Genomic DNA, 11,059 nt, shown 5'->3' with positions numbered 1-11,059 from the left:
AAATAGCCATTTCCATTGGTTAAAGGTGTTACATTTAGTGTTCATGTGTCCTTTGAAAGCTTCTTAAAAGGTCCATACAAGGGAGTGCATCAGTTCAAAACATATCCATCTTTGTGCAGGAGCGTGGTGAGTCCCTACCAAGCCTCACTCAGCCTGCTCCTCCAAACATTTGATCTCTCGGGATACTGTTGGTGGTCAGCGGAGATCCTCGCCCTGCTGCTCCTTCCCGCCTACCGCACCCGGAGAGCCAGGCCGCTGCTGCCTTGACCTTTGCTGTGGAGCTCCGGCTCCTTCGTCCGAATGGGCACAGAGGCGATTCTTCTTTGTGGCGGTGTCCTAGGCCTGCCGCCCGCAGTTCCGGCCACTTGAACCATTGCTGCAGCCATCCGGATCACCGCCACGGGGGGGATCTGCATGTGCTTCCTTACCAGCAAGTTTCTGGAGGTCCATGTGGCGTCTTTTATGGCGGCTAGGGTGAGCCACTGCTTGGCAAAGTCCTTCGGTGGTATTACAGTTGGGCTCACCCCATACAGCACCAGTTGTGCTGTAAGGACCTCCCTTGCTGGCAAGTACGGGAATTTCAAGGAGCCGGCCATTGCCCACTGGTCTTTGGCAGCACTGCACTCCCAGAGGAGATGCCTCACCGACTCAGGCGCGCCACAACCAGGCCGGGGGCAGGTGCGTGTGCCGCCATGCCTCGGGAGTGCATGACGGACCTGACCGGGAGGATCTCATGAGCCACCATCCACGACAGGTCCCGGAGTCTGTTTGGGAGAGCAGGGTGGTTCACATTGCGCCAAACAGTTGAGGGCTCACCTAATGCGAGGCCGCGCACTGGACTCACTGGCTCGCGCTCCTGCACAACAGAAATCAAAGAGCGGCGGTTAGTTAAAATATGCAACTCCTCATTTTCCAAATTAAAATGCACTAAAAACCTCTGGATAAAACTATATGCCGTCGGTAGGTTAAAAGACACGGGCACCGAGAGGTTTACTGGTTCAATTTTTAGTTTTCTGAGGTACGTCCCCATCCAAAAGCGTGCCATTGCCGCTGTCTTTGGGTTTTTGGATGGGGCTGTGACTATGCCCACATGTGTAGCTGTGAACCTGGCCCCTAAGAACAGGTGCAGGTCGGGACGTCTTTTCCTCCTTTTTCTTTTCTTTTTTTCATGATTGCTCTCTTCAGTTTTTCCATTTTGGACCCCCACAGGAAGTAAAAGATGGCTCTCTCCAGTTCTAAAATCACACTTCTGGGAGGGAAAAAAACACAACTGATCAGTAAAAGCAAAGGTAAAATCACTGCTTTGGTGATTAAAACCTTCCCTTCCATAGTCAGTCCTCTAAGTCCCCAGAATCCTAGTTTTTGTCTGACTTTCCCTACCATGTCCGGCCAATTTGTTTTCCCTCCCCCCTCCCGATCAAATTTAACACCAAGTATTTTTTGGTCAGTCTGTGTCACGGTCAGGGGGAGTCCTGTCATGTCTGTCGCTGTCCATGGTCCGTAAAACTGGGCTTGTGTCTTTTCTTTGTTTAGTTTTGACCCAGAGGCCCGTCCGAACCAGTCAGTCAAGTCCAGCATCCTGTTAACGGATAAAAGGTCAGTGCATAAAACATTCACGTCGTCCATATATAAAATACATCTCGTTTCCAGTCCTCCGCTCCCCGGCACTTGCACCCCATTGATTCGTTTGTCCCTTCTCAAGATCTGTGCCAGTGGTTCAATGCAGATAACGTAGAGGAGGGCCGATAACGGACACCCCTGACGGACACCGCAGTTAATGTCCACTGCTTTTGTCAGATGCCCATTAACAAAATTCTGCTGGTGATGTCCCGTACACAGCAGACCCACCCAAGCTACAAATCTTTCTGGGAACCCCATTTTTTGCAGTACCTGGAAAAGGTACTGGTGCGAGACCCGATCAAAGGCTTTCTCAAAATCTAAGTTTAAAACTACTAGCCTCATGTTTCTGTCTCTCGCATAACAGATGGTGTCTCGGATCAGTACGAGGCTGTCGGTGATCTTCCTCCCCGGAATGGCACAGGCTTGATCCGGGTCAATCACCTCTTCTAAAAACGTGGACATACGTGTTGCTAAAAGTTTGCTAAAAAGTTTACAGTCAACGTTTAAAAGAGTGATAGGTCTCCAGTTCTTTAATTCTGTCTTGTCTTTCTGTTTGTGAAGGAGAGTCACTATCCCTCCTCTAAAACTGTCAGGAAGTCGGTCGAGTCCTTCAAATTCCATAAAAACAGTGATCAAGTCAGGTGCTAAAAGGTCCCAAAAAGTCAAATAAAATTCTACAGGAAGTCCATCTTGTCCAGGGGACTTCCCAGTTTTAAAACTACATAGAGAATTATTTAACTCTAAAAGGGTAAAATCCTGGGATAAAAGCACGCTGTTGTTCACCGTTTTATTTAGGAATTTTAAAATTTCATTCATAGTGTCAATTTCAACGGGTTTTTCTTTATACAATTTTCCGTAAAAGCTTTCAATTGTCTCTTTAATTTCATCTATAGTTTCGGTTGTGCACCCATTTTCTTTAATCAATTTTGTAATGGTCCCCCCTTTGTTTATGATTTTCTTGAAGAAATACCTTGTGCACTTTTCCCCCTCCTCAATTTCCCGTTCCTTGCTTCTTAAAATGACACCTTTGCTTTGAATTTCTGATAAAACCGACATCTCTTTTTTTACTTGTTTAATTTCTTCATTAAAATCGATACCTTGCTGGTTAAGGTTAAAATAGCGCTGTAGTCGCTTCTGCAGTCCCATCATGCGTCTGGTTTCCCTATTCTTTTTTTCCTTACCTGCCTGCCTAAAGAAGGTCCGGGTCCTTCCCTTCACCATTTCCCACCAGTGTGCTCGTGTGTCGTAGAAGTCCTGAAGGGTCTGCCACTCTTTGTACTGCTCCCTGTACTGTCTAACTAACTCCCTATCTTCCAAGAGGGAGCAGTTGAGTTTCCACAGACCACTTCCTGAAGTCACACCTGAAGGCAGTGAAAGGGTGCAGGAGAGCATGAGGTGATCGGAGAAGAAGACAGGTGTTAGTCTAGCATCAGTTGCTGGGCAGTCCCGTGTAAAAACATAATCTATGCGGGAGGCTCTGGTGCCATCACCACTGAACCAGGTGAAGCCCTCCTCCCTGGGATGCATGGTTTTAAAACAGTCTTGAAGTTTAAAATCCCTGCATATGCCCTGTAGTAAAACTGATGTTTTGTCTACTTTAAAATCTTCCCCTGTTCTTCTCCTATCTTTCCTACTTAAAATACAGTTAAAATCTCCCCCTACTACTAAAGGTACCCTACCTAGCATGTGGGACTGCAAGTCTTCTAAAAGGTCATACCTGTCATTTTTTTCATTAAAGCCATAAATATTTAAGATTTTAAAATCCTGTCCCATAAAAGTCAAATGTGTTAAAAGTGCCCGACCATTTTTCACCACAGTGCTACCTTTTACCAGAACCTGGGGGTTTTTGATTAAAATGGCCACTCCATCATTTCTGTTTTCATTTGATCCACTCCAAAGGGATGTCTGTGGCCACATCTCCTCCCACTGGCGGTAGTGGTTTAAAAATGGTAAGCCACATTCCTGTAATAAAAACACATCAGACTTAAAGGAACTTAAAAAGGATAAAACACTTTGGGCTCTAACTCTTGACCTCACACTTCTCACATTGATAGTGGAAATGTTGAGAGTCATGAGTATGTTTAAAATGACAAGTACAACATTTTAAAAGAAGCAGGTATCTTAAGAATAAGTAACAAGCACATTTATATTGCCTTGTTGCTTGTGCTGTAACAGGTTCTCATCGAAAGATCCCCCTACATCCAGGGGGTAAGCTTTGAGAATCTGTCCTCCTGAAAGCAAAGTCTGCGCGCTTTCTGAGTGGAGTTGACTGTAGTGCGACATTTAGAAAGGAACATTCATTAGATGAACTGGAAGAGGAGCCACTGTCCTGATCCACAGGGGGACTGTGATGTTCAGATTCAGCTCTCCCCCTCTTCTCTGAGGCTGATTCAGCCCCAGAGTTGGACAGTTCAGATGCTGTTCTTTTTGAACTAGGTTGGGCATCTGGGAGGGAAGTGGAGCTCTGCTCCTCCTCCACAATATGGAGACTCCTAGTGGAGTCATCATCGGTAGAGGCGGGCCGAACCCCACTGTCTGCCTGATGGCTCCTCCCCAACTCCATGTCAGCTTCAAACGGGTGGGGTCCAGGCCCCTCCCTCTGCCCAACCTCACTGGACTCCTCTCCTCCAATCACAGGTTTTGGAGGGAGATTTGAATTTCCCTCCAAAACAGTTCGCACCTCATTTTCTGTTGGCCCCTTTTCCTCCTGTTTTTTCCTAGCTTTCAGTTTGTTGGCGAAAGACAAAGGACAGTCTCGGAAAAGATGGTCTGTTGCTCCACAAAGGTTACATTTCCTTCCAGTGGTACACTCCTCAAAGGAATGTCCAACTGCTCTGCATTTCCCACACACAATAACTGGACAAGCCTCTGCCAGATGCCCCTGCTCGCCGCATTTGCGGCAGAGTTTTGGTTGACCCTGGTAGTGGATATAGCCTCTGTTATTACCCAGAACAATCATTTGCGGCAAGTGTCTCAGGCCCTGGAAGCCTTGGGGGTCCTCCCATTGTTGAATGGGGACCCTCCAAGCACAGTTCCAGATGCCATCCTCGTCTCTTACCTTGGTTGCCTGGCCTTTAACAGTGCAGAATCTAGCCAACCAGATACAGATGTCTTCTGCATTCACTGTTTCATTAAACATTCTGACAATAACCGTTTTATGGGCATTGTCAGTCAGTTTTTCAACAGCAAATGCAGAAAATTGGCTTTTAACATTTTCAAAACGGGTCCAAAACTCACGGAGCAGAGCTGCAGAGCAAAAACTTACGTCATATCCTTTGTTTGCCGGCAGAGTCAAAATACAATTTATATCGTCGGGCTGAAAGTTCAAAAGGTTCTGGACAAACTTACGTGAGAAGTCTAAACGTGATATTTTAACTTGCTCATCTTTAAAATAAAACCTGACACTGTGGTGCCTCCGCAGGCCGCGGCATAATTAGCCGACATGGCTGGAGGCACCACAAGCGAGGATAAAAGCTTGTAAAAGAAAAGATAATTTTAAAAGTAAGTTAAAAGGAAACGTGCTACTTAAAAGATAAATACAAATAAGACGGTTGAGAAAAACACTCAGTAAAAGTACAATATAAACAATGTGCAAATAAGCAAGAACTAGTGCAAATATGCAAAGTACAAAGTACAAATGTCTCCCAAATTGCTAAGGATAGGATCCACAAGGGAAGCAATCCCGCACGCAGGGAGTGATCACTGTCTTAGCCAAAAGGCCGAGAAGCGATGGTCTTTGACTGCTTGCTCAAAGTACATTGGCATTACCACAGGCTGAACAGTTGATGGTGAGGCCATAAAGCCTCACTAACAACGAAATACCAATTTGCACCTCCTCCCAAGTGGTGAGGTTAAAACTGCTACATGGGAACAAACGTTTTTGCACTTCTGGGGCAAATTCCAAACGTGTGCAAGTTTGAATCGCATATCTTTTCACAGGTGTACAAGGCTTTACCAGTGGCAGAGCCTGCCAAAAAATGCAACTGACGGCGAAAGACCTGTACGCTTTGCAGAGAACCACATGCAAGTGGCCCTTGCAGGCTGAGTGGAGCTGTGCCCACGGTCGCCCCGGGCAATTGTGTGATGGTGAGACTTCCTCTTTTACTCTACAATTGTTCTAAGAATTTAGACTTTGTTTGGTGAATAACAACATTTGTCCTTCAACTCATCCTTTGACCAGAGAACAATGACATTGTTCAGATCATGGTGACTTTCTTCTGAAAATCTGGAATAGAAATGTGGTAATTAATAATAGACCTCGGACTGCAATCTTGTGTTTTTTACTGCTCTGAAGTCACTTGGATGGTATATTACTCGCTTTTCCCCAATCCCTGTGGAGAAAAAGCACGGGGCACAAAAGAGCCTTCACCCCACTGCCAAAACTCTGGTAAACAACTGAAGTGCCCTTACACTGGAAGTAGTTTATTTCCATGCAGCTTCTGAATTCTAAATTGCTCATACATGTCTTGCTTCAATTTGGAGATGACACAGGACTGCCTGTAGAGGTCAGGCTTGACACCCATGGCTTTTGAAGTGAAAGTGCACCTGGCAAACGGGGCGGCCAGGCGAGGCAGCGGCCCTGGCCTTGCAATGCGCTCTGAAAAGTGACAACATTGCAGAGAGAGAGAGACTTACTGTTGATTGTCCACAAAGTATAGAGAAGGCGCACCACTCCCAGCTAGACTGCAATACTGGGCCAATGCGTGGAGTGAATGGAGCAAGCTCCTGTTTCAGCTCCTGTCTGCAAAAATGCATTTAATATATAGTCCCCTGATAGAGGACATATCAGATATTAAACTGATAAGAACAGATTTTTTCTTTTTCTTAGTTTATTGGCACTCAATCATCTTTACATTTTCCGGCTTTGAGTAAAAGGTTCACATATACACCTCAAATATGCCAATAAAATATTAAATAGTTGAGACATTTTCAAACTTTGAGTAAAAGGTTCACATATACACCTCAAATATGTACCAATAAAATATCCAAATTGTGAGGACTATAAAACCATTTTTAAGAAAAATATATATACATTCAGAATAATTTTTTCTAAAACAGTCTTGTCGATAAAATAGCCATTTCCATTGGTTAAAGGTGTTACATTTAGTGTTCATGTGTCCTTTGAAAGCTTCTTAAAAAGGTCCATACAAGGGAGTGCATCAGTTCAAAACATATCCATCTTTGTGCAGGAGCGTGGTGAGTCCCTACCAAGCCTCACTCAGCCTGCTCCTCCAAACATTTGATCTCTCGGGATACTGTTGGTGGTCAGCGGAGATCCTCGCCCTGCTGCTCCTTCCCGCCTACCGCACCCGGAGAGCCAGGCCGCTGCTGCCTTGACCTTTGCTGTGGAGCTCCGGCTCCTTCGTCCGAATGGGCACAGAGGCGATTCTTCTTTGTGGCGGTGTCCTAGGCCTGCCGCCCGCAGTTCCGGCCACTTGAACCATTGCTGCAGCCATCCGGATCACCGCCACGGGGGGGATCTGCATGTGCTTCCTTACCAGCAAGTTTCTGGAGGTCCACGTGGCGTCTTTTATGGCGGCTAGGGTGAGCCACTGCTTGGCAAAGTCCTTCGGTGGTATTACAGTTGGGCTCACCCCATACAGCACCAGTTGTGCTGTAAGGACCTCCCTTGCTGGCAAGTACGGGAATTTCAAGGAGCCGGCCATTGCCCACTGGTCTTTGGCAGCACTGCACTCCCAGAGGAGATGCCTCACCGACTCAGGCGCGCCACAACCAGGCCGGGGCAGGTTGCGTGTGCCGCCATGCCTCGGGAGTGCATGACGGACCTGACCGGGAGGATCTCATGAGCCACCATCCACGACAGGTCCCGGAGTCTGTTTGGGAGAGCAGGGTGGTTCACATTGCGCCAAACAGTTGAGGGCTCACCTAATGCGAGGCCGCGCACTGGACTCACTGGCTCGCGCTCCTGCACAACAGAAATCAAAGAGCGGTGGTTAGTTAAAATATGCAACTCCTCATTTTCCAAATTAAAATGCACTAAAAACCTCTGGATAAAACTATATGCCGTCGGTAGGTTAAAAGACACGGGCACCGAGAGGTTTACTGGTTCAATTTTTAGTTTTCTGAGGTACGTCCCCATCCAAAAGCGTGCCATTGCCGCTGTCTTTTGGTTTTTGGATGGGGCTGTGACTATGCCCACATGTGTAGCTGTGAACCTGGCCCCTAAGAACAGGTGCAGGTCCGGGACGTCTTTTCCTCCTTTTTCTTTTCTTTTTTTCATGATTGCTCTCTTCAGTTTTTCCATTTTGGACCCCCACAGGAAGTAAAAGATGGCTCTCTCCAGTTCTAAAATCACACTTCTGGGAGGGAAAAAAACACAACTGATCAGTAAAAGCAAAGGTAAAATCACTGCTTTGGTGATTAAAACCTTCCCTTCCATAGTCAGTCCTCTAAGTCCCCAGAATCCTAGTTTTTGTCTGACTTTCCCTACCATGTCCGGCCAATTTGTTTTCCCTCCCCCCTCCCGATCAAATTTAACACCAAGTATTTTTTGGTCAGTCTGTGTCACGGTCAGGGGGAGTCCTGTCATGTCTGTCGCTGTCCATGGTCCGTAAAGCTGGGCTTGTGTCTTTTCTTTGTTTAGTTTTGACCCAGAGGCCCGTCCGAACCAGTCAGTCAAGTCCAGCGTCCTGTTGACAGATAAAAGGTCAGTGCATAAAACATTCACGTCGTCCATATATAAAATACATCTCGTTTCCAGTCCTCCGCTCCCCGGCACTTGCACCCCATTGATTCGTTTGTCCCTTCTCAAGATCTGTGCCAGTGGTTCAATGCAGATAACGTAGAGGAGGGCCGATAACGGACACCCCTGACGGACACCGCAGTTAATGTCCACTGCTTTTGTCAGATGCCCATTAAACAAAATTCTGCTGGTGATGTCCCGGTACAGCAGACCCACCCAAGCTACAAATCTTTCTGGGAACCCCATTTTTTGCAGTACCTGGAAAAGGTACTGGTGCGAGACCCGATCAAAGGCTTTCTCAAAATCTAAGTTTAAAACTACTAGCCTCATGTTTCTGTCTCTCGCATAACAGATGGTGTCTCGGATCAGTACGAGGCTGTCGGTGATCTTCCTCCCCGGAATGGCACAGGCTTGATCCGGGTCAATCACCTCTTCTAAAAACGTGGACATACGTGTTGCTAAAAGTTTGCTAAAAAGTTTACAGTCAACGTTTAAAAGAGTGATAGGTCTCCAGTTCTTTAATTCTGTCTTGTCTTTCTGTTTGTGAAGGAGAGTCACTATCCCTACTCTAAAACTGTCAGGAAGTCGGTCGAGTCCTTCAAATTCCATAAAAACAGTGATCAAGTCAGGTGCTAAAGGTCCCAAAAAGTCAAATAAAATTCTACAGGAAGTCCATCTTGTCCAGGGGACTTCCCAGTTTTAAAACTACATAGAGAATTATTTAACTCTAAAAGGGTAAAATCCTGGGATAAAAGCACGCTGTTGTTCACCGTTTTATTTAGGAATTTTAAAATTTCATTCATAGTGTCAATTTGAACGGGTTTTTCTTTATACAATTTTCCGTAAAAGCTTTCAATTGTCTCTTTAATTTCATCTATAGTTTCGGTTGTGCACCCATTTTCTTTAATCAATTTTGTAATGGTCCCCCCTTTGTTTATGATTTTCTTGAAGAAATACCTTGTGCACTTTTCCCCCTCCTCAATTTCCCGTTCCTTGCTTCTTAAAATGACACCTTTGCTTTGAATTTCTGATAAAACCGACATCTCTTTTTTTACTTGTTTAATTTCTTCATTAAAATCGATACCTTGCTGGTTAAGGTTAAAATAGCGCTGTAGTCGCTTCTGCAGTCCCATCATGCGTCTGGTTTCCCTATTCTTTTTTTCCTTACCTGCCTGCCTAAAGAAGGGTCCGGTCCTTCCCTTCACCATTTCCCACCAGTGTGCTCGTGTGTCGTAGAAGTCCTGAAGGGTCTGCCACTCTTTGTACTGCTCCCTGTACTGTCTAACTAACTCCCTATCTTCCAAGAGGGAGCAGTTGAGTTTCCACAGACCACTTCCTGAAGTCACACCTGAAGGCAGTGAAAGGGTGCAGGAGAGCATGAGGTGATCGGAGAAGAAGACAGGTGTTAGTCTAGCATCAGTTGCTGGGCAGTCCCGTGTAAAAACATAATCTATGCGGGAGGCTCTGGTGCCATCACCACTGAACCAGGTGAAGCCCTCCTCCCTGGGATGCATGGTTTTAAAACAGTCTTGAAGTTTAAAATCCCTGCATATGCCCTGTAGTAAAACTGATGTTTTGTCTACTTTAAAATCTTCCCCTGTCTTCTCCTATCTTTCCTACTTAAAATACAGTTAAAATCTCCCCCTACTACTAAAGGTACCCTACCTAGCATGTGGGACTGCAAGTCTTCTAAAAGGTCATACCTGTCATTTTTTTCATTAAAGCCATAAATATTTAAGATTTTAAAATCCTGTCCCATGAAAGTCAAATGTGTTAAAAGTGCCCGACCATTTTTCACCACAGTGCTACCTTTTACCAGAACCTGGGGGTTTTTGATTAAAATGGCCACTCCATCATTTCTGTTTTCATTTGATCCACTCCAAAGGGATGTCTGTGGCCACATCTCCTCCCACTGGCGGTAGTGGTTTAAAAATGGTAAGCCACATTCCTGTAATAAAAACACATCAGACTTAAAGGAACTTAAAAAGGATAAAACACTTTGGGCTCTAACTCTTGACCTCACACTTCTCACATTGATAGTGGAAATGTTGAGAGTCATGAGTATGTTTAAAATGACAAGTACAACATTTTAAAAGAAGCAGGTATCTTAAGAATAAGTAACAAGCACATTTATATTGCCTTGTTGCTTGTGCTGTAACAGGTTCTCATCGAAAGATCCCCCTACATCCAGGGGGTAAGCTTTGAGAATCTGTCCTCCTGAAAGCAAAGTCTGCGCGCTTTCTGAGTGGAGTTGACTGTAGTGCGACATTTAGAAAGGAACATTCATTAGATGAACTGGAAGAGGAGCCACTGTCCTGATCCACAGGGGGACTGTGATGTTCAGATTCAGCTCTCCCCCTCTTCTCTGAGGCTGATTCAGCCCCAGAGTTGGACAGTTCAGATGCTGTTCTTTTTGAACTAGGTTGGGCATCTGGGAGGGAAGTGGAGCTCTGCTCCTCCTCCACAATATGGAGACTCCTAGTGGAGTCATCATCGGTAGAGGCGGGCCGAACCCCACTGTCTGCCTGATGGCTCCTCCCCAACTCCATGTCAGCTTCAAACGGGTGGGGTCCAGGCCCCTCCCTCTGCCCAACCTCACTGGACTCCTCTCCTCCTATCACAGGTTTTGGAGGGAGATTTGAATTTCCCTCCAAAACAGTTCGCACCTCATTTTCTGTTGGCCCCTTTTCCTCCTGTTTTTTCCTAGCTTTCAGTTTGTTGGCGAAAGACAAAGGA

General features: G+C 45.8%; 1 pseudogene; it reads right to left on the bottom strand.

Moving 5' to 3' along the window:
* Positions 1-6,278: 6,278 nt before the first annotated feature.
* Positions 6,279-6,453, bottom strand: LOC130521027 (U2 spliceosomal RNA; annotated as a pseudogene).
* Positions 6,454-11,059: the final 4,606 nt, after the last annotated feature.

This window comes from Takifugu flavidus, unplaced genomic scaffold, assembly GCF_003711565.1.
Source record: "Takifugu flavidus isolate HTHZ2018 unplaced genomic scaffold, ASM371156v2 ctg648, whole genome shotgun sequence".
NCBI classification, from domain to species: domain Eukaryota; kingdom Metazoa; phylum Chordata; class Actinopteri; order Tetraodontiformes; family Tetraodontidae; genus Takifugu; species Takifugu flavidus.
This window is presented reverse-complemented; position numbering and strand designations above follow the sequence as displayed.